This window comes from Corythoichthys intestinalis, chromosome 6 (genome assembly GCF_030265065.1).
Source record: "Corythoichthys intestinalis isolate RoL2023-P3 chromosome 6, ASM3026506v1, whole genome shotgun sequence".
Lineage (NCBI taxonomy): Eukaryota > Metazoa > Chordata > Actinopteri > Syngnathiformes > Syngnathidae > Corythoichthys > Corythoichthys intestinalis.
Genome location: NC_080400.1, coordinates 81,073 through 97,074, shown reverse-complemented (window position 1 = coordinate 97,074; position 16,002 = coordinate 81,073). Strand labels below are relative to the sequence as shown.

Genomic DNA, 16,002 nt, shown 5'->3' with positions numbered 1-16,002 from the left:
TGTTTGAGCAACACGACGTCTCCAACTTCAAGGTCACGACGTGCTGTGTGCCACTTACGCCTCGGCTCAAGAGTTTGGAGGTATTCGTTTCTCCATCGGGACCAAAACTCGTTTGCCAATGCCTGAACTTTCTTCCATTGAGACTTGAAAAGATCTTTCTCATCGAACTTGCCGGGCGTAGCAGACACACCTGGTTTCTGAGTGAGAAGTGTTAAGTCACAAAATGGATTTTGTCAAAATTCAGGCCTTCATTCAAATTGAATGTTTGAGGCATTAAAATTTATGATAACTTGACAGTTAAAAAAAAAATTAGGGTTAAGTTCAAACTTAAAAGTTGTCTGATATTTTCGGGTAGCCAGAGAACATAAGACCCTTACAAGATAAGAGAGCCGGCCGATAAACGCATTTTAAAATGACATCGGATAATAACGACGTTGGTTTTTTTGTCATCCTTCAAAGTGACTGTAGAAGCATTCTGCCTTTGTACAGAGGCCGGTCACAGCTTAGCAGAGCAGTGATATTATTGACCGACCGTATCTTCAGTTGAAGTTTATTTTTCACAGAATGCTGATTGGAAAACCTTAAAGTTATTACATTTATCATTATTAAATTATCCAGGGGGGCATCACAGTACAATTAGCCATTAAAGTCCACGACCGCATATATCAGTTTGATATCGGATTTTTAGAGTTGGACAATATGTGATTGTAGAAGCCCTGTCTTACTACTATACATGCACGATGTATTTTTTTAAATTACATTTTCCACCAGTAGACTTTACGACAACTACATATTCATTTTCTACACATACAAGTTTTATTTGTATTGCACAACTACAATTCTTGCGAACAATAAAAAAAAAAAAAAAAATCATATCTTCATACAATTTCTACTAGGTAACGTTACTACAACTATAAAGTACTTTTCTCCACTGACAAGTTGCATCGTTATTTTTGTTTTGGGATAACTTTACCACAACTACAAATTTTATTTTCTAAAGCCATGTTACTTTTTCTACAGTTTAGCCAACATTGTTACAACCACCAAGTTATATTTTATACATGTACAAATTTTTTTTTTTAAATTTCGTTTTCTACAAGTAAACTTTACAACAACTGCAAATCTATTTTCTACACATTCAAGGTATTTCACAACTCCAACTCTTGCTACAACAACAACAATATTTTCAATAGCAATAGCTCGCAATTTTTACAAGCTAACTTCACTACCAACTACAGACTAGTTTTCTCCAACAATTGCTATTTTGCTGTTATTTTATATGTCTTAACTGACATATATATGTATAAATCACACCCAGTGAGGTTTGTGGGATGGAATTCAATTTCCTGCATATCCCGTGGTGCGCTCCCATTGGCGGGGCGGACAGGTGACATCACATGCTAAATATGGTCACTGCTAGCGCGAAGGCTGCATGAAAATTCCACTTGCGGAAAGATGGAAAATGACTTACGGTTTCCACAGCCAGGACTGGTGCCAACACAGACAGACAATAAAACCAACAACTTTAGTAATCATTTCTTAGGGGTACTTACTCGTTAGCAGCACTAAAACCTTTGGGCTGCCACAAAATCTTTTCATGAAGGTTTGGTAAGATTGTAAGGAGAATCAAAAAGCCAAGGCATCTTTGAAACCTTCACTCTGCCTTCAAACCCTAACCCTGGCTTCAAAGCCTAAATTGATGCACTTGAAACCCTACTTTATTTCTCAACAGAACAGAAAAGACTGTGTAAAGTGAAAAAAAAAACCAAAGTCATAACAACAACATACATCATCAATAAGAGTATATACTGTATAAGATCCTATGCAGGTACCTCTACTTACCACATTACCGTCATTTTCAGACTATACGCCGCTACATTTTGAATCCTGCGGCTTACAGTCCAGTGTGGCCTATTTCTTGATTTGAGTTTATACTTTATTTGACAGCGCTGTCATAAGATGGTCATTGTTATGACATGACACTGACATGGATATTAATGATGTCATTAAGTGTCAATTTTGTTCCTGATTCAAAGTCCGGATCTTTTACATCTATTGAAAAGGTTGGTCTGAACCGGGGCCGGATGTATGGGTGGGCCGGGGTGGGCACGGCCCACCCAGACGTGAGTCCTGCCCACCCAATCAAAATGTCGGGAAAATCTATTGTAGCGTCGCACTGGATATAGAGAACGCACGGAGAGTTGGTCTCACCTACTTTTTTATAGCAGGATTAACGGTTACTGTTGGCCGCAACAACGCCAAACAAGCAATCACCTAAACAAGCTGTTTTTCCAACCTCGTTTGTTATCCGCGCGCTTCCTCTCTCTCCTCCAGGCACATACACACACGCACCCTCCGCTCGCCCCGCCCACTCCAACTCATCCAACCACACACACCCATCCGTACCAGAGGCGTTCGCTGATGGTAGGAAGCTGATAGAACAGCAATAATACTGTGGGGTCGTTACACTAAATATTCGGTCAAAGAAAGTAAAAAGATATCACAATATCTGTACCAATACCATATTATTGGGTGGGCAGCCGTTTTCCTCCCGACAGAACATAAAAAAGTGTTTTTACCAGCGATGCCGAGTAGCTGTAAAAGCTGTAGTAGTACCAAGTAGCGCTACCGATTTCACCAATGAGACGTCGCAAAAATAATCACATTACTCCATTATACAAATCAGACGCAAGCTTGCCGTCCTAGCTTCACGCCAGCCTGCTCAATCATGTGGTCTTTAGTACCGTAAAAAAATGAAGTATTTTATATTGAGCGCTGCTCTCAGCAGGACTCAAAGGTGCGGATTTCAACCTCTATACCAGTTTTTATTTGGCATTGATTGACCAAGGAAAAACGGATATATGCTCCTTTTAATTTCTAAATAGTAATAATGAAGAAACTCTTCACTGTTCAAACTAGGAACTATTTTTTCCACCAGAGGGCACTCATGCTCTTTGGACGAAGAATGCCTCGTTTATGTTTTTTTTTTCTCTCATTGGAATACATTTTTGTTGTTGTATTTCTTTGGCTTTATGCGGTTATGTAATGTGTTATTGTCCAGTATCATTATAACAACGGTTCATATACCATTGTAAAAAAAAAAAAAAAAAAAAAAAAAAGCAGTTACTCAAAATGTCACTCTTAATTGAGTATTCTTTTCACTGCATACTTTTTTATTTGTACTTGAGTACATTTTTTGGATGACTACTTTTACTTGAGTAATATTAGTTTGATGTAACACTACTCTTAGTTGAGTAAAAATGTTGGCTGCTCTACCCACCTCTGCGTTTAAATATTGCAATTTAAATTTGCTTATAAAATCCAGACACTTATTCTGGAAGTTTTCAAAATTTTTCTTAAGTATTTTTTAAAAACAAAGGTGTACCAAACGGTGTACCAATGAAACCATTACATATGCACTGCAAAACCAAAACCAAAAAAAAAAAAAAAGAAAAGCTTCCCTTGTTTTCAGTGTAAATATACTAGAAATAAGTGAAATTATCTGTGAGAGCTTCAATTAAATTTACTCACTTAGATTTCTTGAAATAAGAAAAATACCTAGCTGAAAATAAGCTTAAAAAACCTGTCAGAAATGTTTTTAAATTCAAGAATAGATATTGTTCAAAACATTTTTCTCTTGACTTAGGTGAAAAATGACCCACTTGTAGTTGTGTGGCCTTAATAAGAACAAATACTGTAGCAATAGTAATATTTACTTAAAGTAAGTGGAAGAATCTGATGCATTAGTCTGTTAACCAGCCGTTAATATTCAGAACAAGATGGAGCAAATTATTTGACTAGATTTGAGAAAAATTAAAGAAATGCAGTGGGTAAAAAAAAAAGCCTGCATTGGGGGTGCCCCCTCAAGATTTCTTAGTGCCCACTCTGGTGGGTAAACCTAGATCCGGGCCTGGTCTGAACAATTTGAATGTTTCACATTGAGAGTATGGCATACTCCCATTGTGATCATTCAATATACCTCGTTTATTATGACAAAGCAGCGAACAAAAAGGGGTTATGGGGGAACACAAGAGAAGAGAGAAAAGAAACACAAACAAACAACAACAAGAAATACGTTGAACGTCTACACTAACTACTCACATGTTGGTGCTATCGTCAGCTAGATGTATTTCCGGTTGACACCATGTGGGGGGCCTGTTGACCAGGGAAAGAGGGGGACGGGGAGTCTATAAGCTAAGTGATTGAAAGGGGTAGAATGTACACAAATCAGCTCTGTGATCTAGAAACCAGTAATTGTGTGAATCCCTTGTGAGTGTAAGCCCGTTGGCGACCGACCCTACGCCGCCCCATCGCCACTCCCGGCTCCTATACGCCCCACCTAGCGCGCCCAATCACATCCAGCCACACGCGAGCCCCACCAAGCGTGCGACAGCCACGCAGACGAGTGGAGACACCACGCGGGTGCCAAGCCAGGGCCACGGCCCCCACCCAGCCAGCCTGGGGAGGGAGAGCGGGCGGGGCGGGGCGTTTGGGGTTCAGTGCAGCCCATCCCTTCTCCCACAGCCCAGCAAAGGAGCCATCGTTTCCTCCCCCGGGTCCAGGGTGGTCCCCCGGGCCACTCACGCACCCATAAACCGGCCTTCAGGGATGGCGAGAGGGGACGCACCCCCCCGACAGGTCCCAACCATCCCACAACCTTGGTGTGTGTGTGTGATGCATTAAAAACAGGGGGGAGCCGGGCCGGGACTGTATGGCCCCGTCCCAACTCTCCCCGGAGAAATGTATGAGTATGTAAGTGCCAGGGTGAAAAATATTTTCAGTGCCAGGGTGAAAAATATTTTCAGTGCCGAATTGAGAAGTGTGTGAGTTATGAGGCAGGCTCCCGCGGGCGTGGCCCCGTCCACCCGAAACACCGGCCCAGGGCGGGAGAAGCGCCAGGGCCCCGATCAAACCCCGCCCCAGACCTCCCCCCACCGCCCGAGCACCCAGCCCGCACTCTGAGCCGGCGTTACGCCAAGCGCGGGAGACCAGGGGATGTCCACCCCACTGGCGAGGGACAGCAAGCTCCACCCAAGGCCCCACATGCCCCGCCGATGACCCCGCCAGCAGGAGGGCAGCGGCAGCCGCTGCGGTCCAGAGAGGCGGGCGAGCCTGGAGACAGACCAATGGGACGGAGGCGCAACTCCCCCAACCCACCCCCGGGCCGGGAGGGACACGCGCTATGACATTAGGGGGCACCTCCCCGGCACCCGGTACGAGAAGACGTGACTCTGGCCGGGCCGACTCGCGAGGGAGCTATGGCCGCCTCGTACACCACCCAGCCCCCACCCCACTCCACCCCTCCCCGGCCGGCCGGGGAGGAGTGGGCCCTGGACCGGCACCCGCGCGGCACCCCCACCCGCACGCGAGACCAGCGCGCGCCCGACGGGACCCACGCACGACCAGATGCAACCAGACAAGCCCTAGCTGAAAATTCCGGGGCCAGGACCGGCGATGGGACGGCACAGGGCGGGACGCCAACAAACTCCACCTTTGTAGCTGGCAAAAGAAGAGGTTTATAAAACACCCTTAGATGTATGTCAAGGACCAGTGAAGTGTATTATTTATGCATAGTTCCTTAATTGTTCTGAGTCTGGTAATTAATGTATAGGGTGTCCCAGAAAAGTTGCATACGTTCCCCAGCAGCTGGCAACCAAATGGGTTTCTTTGTAGAATAATCATGATCATGACGGTCTTATGACGACGCTTTCAAATAAAGTGTTACCACTTCGCGAGTCATAAACTCATAAATAAATTGGGATAGAATTGTGACCCCCGAACACCTTAACCCAACTCATTTTGCTTCGTGGCCCACATTGATGGCAATCAGATCTCACGTGGGCCGGACTAGTTTATATTTGGCCAAATAAGTCAACTCACTGGCTGCCGTTGACGGTGCCAAACGTCCAATCAGTTTTGACCGGGAGCTGCGAGTCACGCCATCGCTCAAATGAATATCTCAAGCCCCCCGTTAACTTCATAATGGACCCGAAGGTGTGCCATTTGTTTGTGGGACGTTGTTGGGACACCCGTCTGTTATTGTGAGAGTTGGTAGAGCGATCCCTCGTTTTCCACAGTTAATGGGGACCCGAACCTGCTGCGATAAGTGAAAATCCGTGAAGTAGCGCCCCCTCCCACAATTTTTTTGGGTTTGTTTTTGTTGTGTGTTCAATGTTTTAATCCAGATTTAGCATTGGAAAGATGCAAATAACATGTTTTTTCACTCCCCCCCCCCCAAAGTATAATTAAAAGAACTTATATATATTTCAATAGATGGTTTTTAAGCTCTTCAAGTGTAATTATTATGATGAGTTTCAAACATGTAATTGCCCCACCAAATTATTTTTAAAGAAGAATAAAGTAAGAAAATCCTTGGCTTCAATAAATGCGTCACTGAGTGAGTCCACTGAAATCTGCTCAAGCTGCTCACGTACGCACAATGAGTTGCCACAGCAACTGTTTAATAAGTCAAACGATGATTGACTCACGTGGCGCTTTGAAGCTTTGGCTTCCCAGCGTCACTGACAAAATCAACCTTAACGTGGGAACACTGTATACTGAAGGAATCTGACCTGTTTGCCAGATTGGCGGAATCACGCCGGCCAAACCGCCGGGCTCGCGCTGGCGCAGATCCAACAACCCGGGCCGGAGAGACTCCGACGACCCGACCAAAAGGCCAAACGCCGCGCTTTCACCTTAGTCTTAACCCCTTGTACTGACTCCATTTTTAAAGCTTGAAAAAAGGCTTCGAAGCACAAGTTGACAATTTATACAGGTCGACAGCGATCAAACAACAAGGCGAAACAAAAACAGACTCAGGCGAGGAGGCAGACTCCTTCCAAGGTCACCATATCACAAGTCAACAAAGGGTTCCCGAGAAAAATGGCAACGATTAGTCTTTTAGTAGGCTCTCGCAGGGCAGGCTGTGGGCAGAAGAAGGGTGCGCTTGGGCGTTGTTTAGGATTATTGTCTGTTTGTGGATTGGACAGGAGGATTCGGGAGTTACTGTTTCAGGGCAACAAGAGTTGTGGATTTTGCCACCTCAGGGTCAAAGGGGCTGTTGGAGTCTTATCAGTCATGTTGTCAGTTGGATATCGGGCGTTCTCCGGTGTTCCTTGTGTTGGGACAGGGCGTCCAGCCATTTGTTTTGGAGCGTCCGGGAGAACGGATTGTGAGAGTTTGTGGTGCAGACGTGGGCTTGTCAGAGTCAATCTTGCTCAGTCAGTTGCATGACGCACGCGTTGGTCTTCCGTGATAAGAAGGCCCTATATCCTGCTTTTTTTCCCCTTAAACTATGGTAGAAGTGCTATTTATTTTATATCGGCTGTGTTAGAGTAATCCAAACAGTAAATACGAGAAAAGATACTAGTACTTCAATTCAGAAGGCTGCAAGTGATGTCATCTCTGGAAATGAATACCTCATTAACTATTAAATGATAGCGGCACAAACGAAAGGCGACATTGCGGTTCCGTAGATGGGGTTGGGCTGCGTGACGTCATCGCGACAAATGAATGGCATAATATCTACAAGACCGTGGCAGCCCAAAGCACAAACAATGGACAGCATTTTGAATCAAAATAGGGGGCTTTTTGACCCTAAAAAAGAATTGTAAATATCAATAGCAGCACAAACAAGGACAAAGGTGGTAGTAGTAGTAGTAGAAACGGTTGGCATCATTTGATCTAAATTTGCATCTGGTGGATGGGGATCCCACTCCACGGAGGTATGACAAAGGTGTAGGAACCCTGTGTACAGTATGGAGGCGCTACAACGCGGGTAGAACAATTCCCGCTTCTGGCCCGCGGGCCGTACATTCGCTGCCTTAACCCAAACCAGCTGCCGGAGACGTGTTTTCCCAGGCAATTTGCTGTTTTTTCCCCCGGACGCCACCTGACGGAAGGCATTACACGCTTTGTCGTTCGGCCGCGTACGCCTGTCGCCGCGGCTTTTCCTTCTCCTCCTCCTCCTTTAAAGCTCACTTTGTCGGGCAAACGCTCAGGTCTGGTCACAAATGAGGGAAAAGTGGAACAAACAAATCCGAGTTGACTTCTGGGAAAGTGGTAAGCCAGGACACGGAACGAGCCGGGAAAACAAGATTCGCCCCATGTCCTAAAGTCAGATGTGCTCCACATGTGCGTCTCCTCGACCGGGGAATATATGGTCAGGAAATTTATAGCGCGTGCCTGGGACGAGCCCTCGGGGGCGGACACGCTCCCAGTTTCCGTCCGAGCGCCGACTTGAGCCAAGCGTGGAGGAGAAATCACTTTTCTTCACATCTGGGATTGTTCAACTCGCGTTGCTTTGTTTTCACGTCCCGCCAGTGGATTTGGAGTATCGCTTTCCTCGGTGTGGCTAACTTGCCTCAATATCACCCCCTTTTTTTTCAACTCCTGATTGTGTCAAATTTGAAAAATTGAAATACTTCAAATGTTGACTTTTAACTTGAGCTCGACCGATATGGGATTTTCAAAGGCCGGTGCCGATTTTAAAAAATTCCGATACTTGAGGCAGATATACTAGTACTTTTTTTTTTTTTTTTTTTTTAAAGCACATCAATTATGATAGTCAATTTAAGATGAAAATATATTTTTTAATTCTTACTAAGCCTGGAATTTACTTGTAGCAGCCTGCCTTCAAACTGCTACGGGATCCTTCTGTCAGTCAGCGGCGGCCGTGGTCGCCCACACAAATGCCTGATCAAAATCCCATTTTTTTATCGACTTGTTTCTTTTTTTTTTTTTTGTTAATCAGCCGATGGCCGATGTTGTAAAAAAGTCCATGTATCGGCCCGATATATCGGCCAGCCAGGCCCGGAGTGACTAATCGGGAGCTTCTGGACGATTCCAGAAGGGCCGGCTGGCCAGATGGGCCGGTCCGGGTTTTATTTAAAAAAAAAAAAAAAATTACACTGTTATCATTTTTTGTTTGGTATTTATTTATGACAGTGCCACTGAGTATAACTTACATTCTGTTACCGCTGTCCCTGTGGGCCGTCTTAAAAAAAAAAAAAAAAAAAAAACTATTATTTTTTTTCCCAGACTCATCCTCACGTGTGCAGACGAAAAATACAGCATGCAGCTCCGCCCCCTAATTGTAGTCTGTATTGAGTCAAATTAGCTGCTATCTCGGTGCTCGGATGGATAAAAAGAGCAAGGGTGGCGCTGAAAATTAAGAATTAAAAAGAGAAAATCACTCGTGAAAGAATCGGCAAAATGCGCGAAAATAGCTAATTTTTTTCATGCAACGACCTTGCGGCCTCAAACTACAGAGGATTACAACGAAAGTGGTAAGGCCGGATGGCGAATAAAATGCAATTTGCACGGTGCAAGTTGCACCGTGTGATACGACAATATGTAATTGTGGAAACTTTGGCTTCTTGTAGCACCTCACAAGGGATATGTAGCAGCAAGCATTAGCCATAATGAACACACCACAGGTGCAGAGCTGGAAGGTAGGATTGCCATGTCGTTCAGCGAGTGAACATTAGAATGAATATATTCAATTACGTGGCGTTTTTAAAGTGGAAATGGAAAATGGATAATAGTATCATTAGAAGTTGTTACAATGTGCAATACGTATTCTTTATTTTTCATATTGTTATGTTGCTATGTTTGTTTTATCTGTAAGCACTCATTTTGTTAATATTTGATGTTGCAGAAAAGGTCTTATTTATTCATTTATTTTAGGGCTGTCAAAATTAACGCGTTAACGGGCGGTAATTAATTTTTTAAATGAATCACGTTAAAATATTTGACGCAATTAACGCACATGCCCTGCTCAGACAGATTTAAATGACAGTACAATGACATGCCCACTTGTTAATTGTGTTTTATGGAGTTTTGCCGCCCTCCGCTGGCGCTTGGGTGCGACTGATTTTATAGGCTTCAGCACCCATGAGCATTGTGTAAGTAATTATTGACATCAACAATGGCGGGCTACTAGTTTATTTTTTGATTGAACATTTTACAAATTTTATTAAAACGAAAACATTAAGAGGGGTTTTAATATAAAATTTCTATAACTTGTACTAACATTTCTCTTTTAAGAACTACAAGTCTTTCTATCCATGGATCGCTTAAAAAGAATGTTAATGATGTTAATCCCATCATGTTGATTTATTGTTATAATAAACAAATACAGTCCTTATGTACCTTATGTTGAATGTATATATCCATCTTGTGTCTTATCTTTCCATACCAACAATAATTTACAGAAAACTATGGCATATTTTATAGATGGTTTGAATTGCGATTAATTACGATTAATTTTCAAGCTGTAATTAACTCGATCAAAAATTTTAATCGTTTGACAGGCCTAATTTATTTTCCAAATGTATCATTTAATATAGTTTTTTTTAAAATCCATTTTTAAATTTGTTCGAAATATGTTGTGTTGCACTTGTTAAAATAAAGCCACCTTGTTAAACAACCATTACCTGCACTGAATTGGAATACACAGAATTATAGTACACGGCTTTAGAGAACACTGAGCTTAACACGTCTATGCATAATGACATAATTTTAAATGAGTGGGCCGGTCTGAGGCATGAAATTCCAGGGCCGAAAATGAGTCCCACTCCGGCCCTGCGGCCAGCCCTTAGTTTTAAGGTTTTTTTTTTTTTTTTTTTTACTTTACCATCAAAACTTGAAAATTCAGGTGAAATTGGATGACTGGAATTGTAATTTCTGCCTTTTTTACGGTGTAGCAACCAATAACCTGGCACTAGATGACCGTTTCTTTTTTCGTCAATGTAGCCATAGTGTCACTCAAGAGAAGCGGGTAGCTCACGAGACGATACTATTTGCGATACAAGGCTAAGGATAATGATCTCACGATACGGCGCTCCGACAATTATCGGGAACTCATTGGAGGATATTCTAAAAAAGAAACGTAAAAACAAGCTTCTTTATCACTAGTAGACGTTCAATTTCTTTGAAATGGGAGGGCGGCTGTAAAAGGAAGTGACTCAAGAATGTCCCCAAATGAATAGGAAGTGACTCAAACAGGAAATGAACTGTGAATGGTAAATGGTGTTATACTTATATAGTGCTTTTCCACCTTTCAAGGCGCTCAAAGCGCTTTACACTATCTCAACATCTACCTACTGGTGACGCAGCACCAGGAGCAACGCTTTGGTTTCAGTGCCATTGACGGTGTTAGGCGTCCAATCTATCTTGAGCGGTAGGGGTCAAGGAACAAAGCGCTGTCATTGGCAGCCAATGAGCCAACATAGACACTATTCTAGTGGCAGATTTTGCACGCAAACGGTTGCTTTTGTTTTTTAAACACTGACACCTTTTGATATATGATGATCTATGGATTCTTGGCGGCAGCATATGGCTAACCTTTTAGGACATCAACGTATATCACCACTTTGATGTATTGAAAAAACCGCAAATGATCACTATCGCATTCAATTTCCTGTTTCACAGTCATAGCAGCGCAACCGCCACATCGGTCACGTGCCGTACGATTTCAAAGCGGCCGACCGTGCGTTTCTTTAGGGGGTTCTTGCTTAGATCGTCCAAAACGAACAAAGTAGATGTGCCTGTTTTGAAGGGAGAACGGAGGATATTCCCAGGCCTGATGGATGTTTCCTCTTCTGTCAACGACTCGCCTTGGAGTTGCAGCCAAACCACAATGTGCCCGGTTGTGACAACTGCCGCTCGCCACGGCTACTATTTAAATGAATGCCGGTCGGTTTCGAGACAGATCACGATGTGTTTGTAGGCTTCTCCCTCTTCTGCGTCGTTTCCCGACCCACCGCTCCCAGTCAGAATAGATGGGACGTCTATCGGTTCGACGAGCATTCCGAAACCCCCGTATGTATCGAGTGTGAAAATTGAAGAGTACGTAACGGTTGAAAAATGAGCCGCCCGGCCGCCGTCTGTCAAACCGGCTCGCCGAGTAACATTAGCTGAGTTTCACGCGGGGAGGGCGCCCCGAGTTCAGCAGAATTTGGCTCATCTGGCGCGCAAGCGTCCGGTCTTCGGCCGCACGCGTCCGGCCGTCTTTACGTAGGACTTAGGCGCGTGACCGAGAAACCCGCGCGGCCGCCGATAAGCGTATCGAGCGCAATACGAGGGGAGGAATTCCAGAAATGTTTCTCGTATCGGACGTGTGCCGTTTGAACTTTGCTTGCGTATTTGTCATGCGGCATGCGGCAGCACCACTAATTGGCACTAAAGAGGCAAAGTTGCATTCCGGCTTTTGTTTTGACCTTTGAAAAGTTGTTCAATTCTTGCAGCAATATTGACGTCAAAGGGGCTTCCACATAACTTATGACCAGTATATAAACAAATGTTTGAGGGCAATGGTTTATGAGGTGAACGATGATATGTTCTGTCCTTTGCAGAAACATTCATTGATTTATGTGACACTGGAAAATGGATCAAAATAGCTAGCTAACTAGCTATCTAAATAGATGCTAGTGCCCAGCTCCCGGTCAGTCTTTACTGACGTACTGTACGTGCGTAGGTTACGTTTTAGCCAAGCGTGCTTTGTCGTAGTTCTGCCCCCTGTGCAATTGATTCAAAATTTGATATACTGTCATGTAATGTAATACTGAAATGCTCCACAACGTTCGCTTTATAGAACTCCCATTCACAATATCATTACAACACTATCAACATTATGCATCACGTTTCATTCACTGCACCTCCTGATGTGCGTGATCGAGGCACCGGGTGGCGCTATAGTACGGACAATGCAGACACAAAGCACGAGGACTTTTACAACTACTGGTCGACCGCCTCAATAATGATTCGTTTTTCACCGAAGATCGAAAAAATGCCTAACAGTACGGTTGTATTGTCTGTCTACATGTGTTGCGGCACCGTTTTTCCTATCATTGCTCATTCGGGACAGTTTTCGTGACGTGTTAGCTTAAAGCGGCACTTCTCAAACAGCGGGGTGCAGAGCGCCGCCGCCGAGGCTGGCGCACGTGACCTCGGGGAACATATTTTTTTGCCGTACTAGATTAAAGTGTCATTCCACTCAGCGGGTGGCAGTGGCGCTCTCGTATTCGGAGTGTGCGCAACATTTTTGAACCAAACGACGAGGAAATCGCGCACGTAACGTTTGGCTTTGACTTTTAATAAAGCGGGAAACCAGGAAAGAGCAGTCTGTTTACTGTGCCTAAAAATGTTTCCAGCAGACAGCAGGAAGCCAAATCAATTCAGATGTCACTTAAAGACATTAGACCCCAACCGCACTGATAAGCCGCTTGATTTTTTTTTTTCAACGAAAATGTGCCGAAAATTGCCAACCATCGTCCCGCTTTGTCAGTGTTACATCAGTGAACACTGTTAGCGTCGTATAAAGTGGCATACAGAGTTGCTCGGTGCAAAATAACCTCACACCATAGCAAAGGAGCAGCAAAAATAAAAACGGTCTCTCTGTCCGACGGCACTGTCATGTTTTCGATTCATTTTTGTTTTTTTCCATCAAATTGTTTGGCATATTGTACTTAATGTGAGTTAATGTTGCTAATCGATTGGCATTTATTTGTTATACTTTATTGTTTCTTTGATATTAAAAAGGACACAATGCTGTCCAGAGGTGTACAAAAATAATTTTATAGACAAATGATACCATTTACAGTGGCAGCAGAGATGGGGGGGCGAAATGTTGACGTCTTCCTTGGATGGGGGTTGGAACAGAAAATGAAAAGTACCGGCTTAAAGCTAATGAAAGATGTAGACGTGGAATTAACTCATTTAGTTACATTGACAACGATCAACGTTGAATCACTAAAAATAGATTGGATGTCAATTTTTATATATCTACATTGAATAATAAGTACAATTGACAATTTTCTGAAATTCAGATTTTTGGAGAAATGGTATGAATAGACGTGAAGTCATTGCCCCGCCCCACTCCAAAAATATATATATGGCGGAAAACACTCAGGTGACTTGAAGTTCCGCTCCGAGACCCCCAATTTAGCCAACTTTCAAAATTGTCCGATATGCATGTGTGATACATCATTGGAAAGCTTAAAATCTCCATTTTCTGGGGGATGAAACATTTTGAACAGGAGGGCATTTAAAAAAAACAATTTTTTTAAACAGCAAAACGCTATCTGGAGGTGAGAGCACGCGAGAGCAGAATTACAGACGCCATGACTTTAACGAGATATTATCGCATACATACCTTGTTTCGATCCAAAAACTCCATGTGGCATGTCTCACCGAGTGTCAAGACACAGCTGTGAATGGCCACAGCCGGATTTTTGGGGGATTTTATGGCTGAAACATGGTCATATAACAAGGGTCGAGATTTTCTTTTTCATATATTAACCCTTTTAAACGTTTTCTTCCGATTATTTTTTGTTTGGATCGATTATTTATCATCTAACATATTGGAGAAAATGCGACAAAAAAAAATACAATTAAGCGATAGTTATGAGGTAGATATCTGTGACTTTTTTACAGACGCCATTTTTTGCATTGTAACACGATTTGTTTAAAAGTTTAAAATATGTGAGTGAATTTTTTAAAAAAGTCGTTTAAAAAAAAAAAAACGAAATATGAGACATCAATGATTCTAAGCTAAAAGCGACAGACATTTTGAATAATAAATATAGTTAATTACCTTCGTTTTATGGCTGGGTTAAAACAACAGCGGTTGCGCGACGTCTGTAAACGGGGGTTTCAGGGTAAAATGGACATATTAAAAATAGTTCGGCAGCTTAAAGAGCATACGGCAGGAGAAAAAAAGTCTTAAATAGCATTACTATGTGAATTACAATCATATTTTGAGACGATTTGACTATATACAACAATTTAGCAAAGCGCAGATGATGAGAAATTAGTCTTTTAATCTGCCGGTTAGCCACGCCTACCATTATAGGGCTCGAGCGTCCCCAACAGGTGGATGACGTCAGCGGGAGACTGGGCTTATCGGTTTTACTATTCAGCCAATTGAGGTGGAATTATTCAGAACACGCAAAATGTCATTGTTTCAGTCTCTCTACTCCAATATTTTTACAGGATATTCTTTTATCCAAGTATTTTTCCCAATAGCTAAATAAATGGCTTGAGAAGGACCAGTCAGCCCGTCGAGGGGGAAGTATTCACAACGAGGAAAACGCGACGAAGAGAGCTGCAAAATGTCATTTTTTTCTGTCTCTTCAATATTTTTACAGATATTCTTTTTATCCAAGTATTTTCCCCAATTGCTAAATAAATGGCATGGTCATGACAAATAACAGTCTTGTGCTAAATGGAATATGAAATCATAAAAATGCACTTATTCAGGACGACATGGCAAAATGACTCCATAACGGTCAAAACTGTCGACTTCACCTTTACTGTCGCACCTCCCGAACGATATTTTATGACACCTAAATCGGACATATGTCATTTCCCTTCCCCGGCTTCGGAGAATGTAAACAAACCAAGAGGCGTGACAGCTAGCCGACATGCTAACCCGAAGCGAGTGATGTTTCAAAGTCTTCGAAGCGGAAAATCACACATAACTAGCCCGGATTATTTGACATGACGACTGGGTTGTCTTCGCGGATCGGCAACCCGGCCGGCGGAGAGCAATTTACAGTTCGTTCCCCGGAGGAGGGCGGCTGCAGTTGTTGTGCAGCTAACGTGCAGCTAATGTGCTTGAGGAGAGCTTTTTATATGCCTATCAATGATCAAACGTAAGGAGTCCTTTATTTAAAGAAAGTTAGTAGTGTTTACTTTGTAATCGCTGTGTTAATATTTGACATAATACAAGACAAGATGTTTACTCATTTCCTCGTAAGTCTAATGGTCCCACAGTAGTAGGGCTTGGCCAATATCCACGGTGAATGGGAACTTTTTGAAACTCCACAAAGAGGCGCACACGCCTCTCCCTCATAAAGCAAGATTTTTCTGCAGCCGTTTGGCTGGCGTGATGCAAAAAATAAACGTATTAAATCATCTGAATCCTTAGTCCTCATACACAACAGTACGGCTGGAAAGTGAAGAGGACGCCTTCACCCGTACACGTCACAGCGCCCTCCT

General features: G+C 43.1%; 1 protein-coding gene across 5 annotated transcripts in view; it reads left to right on the top strand.

The window, feature by feature from the left end:
• LOC130917906 (stAR-related lipid transfer protein 13-like) overlaps window positions 1–16,002 on the top strand; it is a 109,731-nt gene that overhangs the window by 30,183 nt on the left and 63,546 nt on the right. The gene's annotated exons all lie outside the window — the stretch shown is intronic.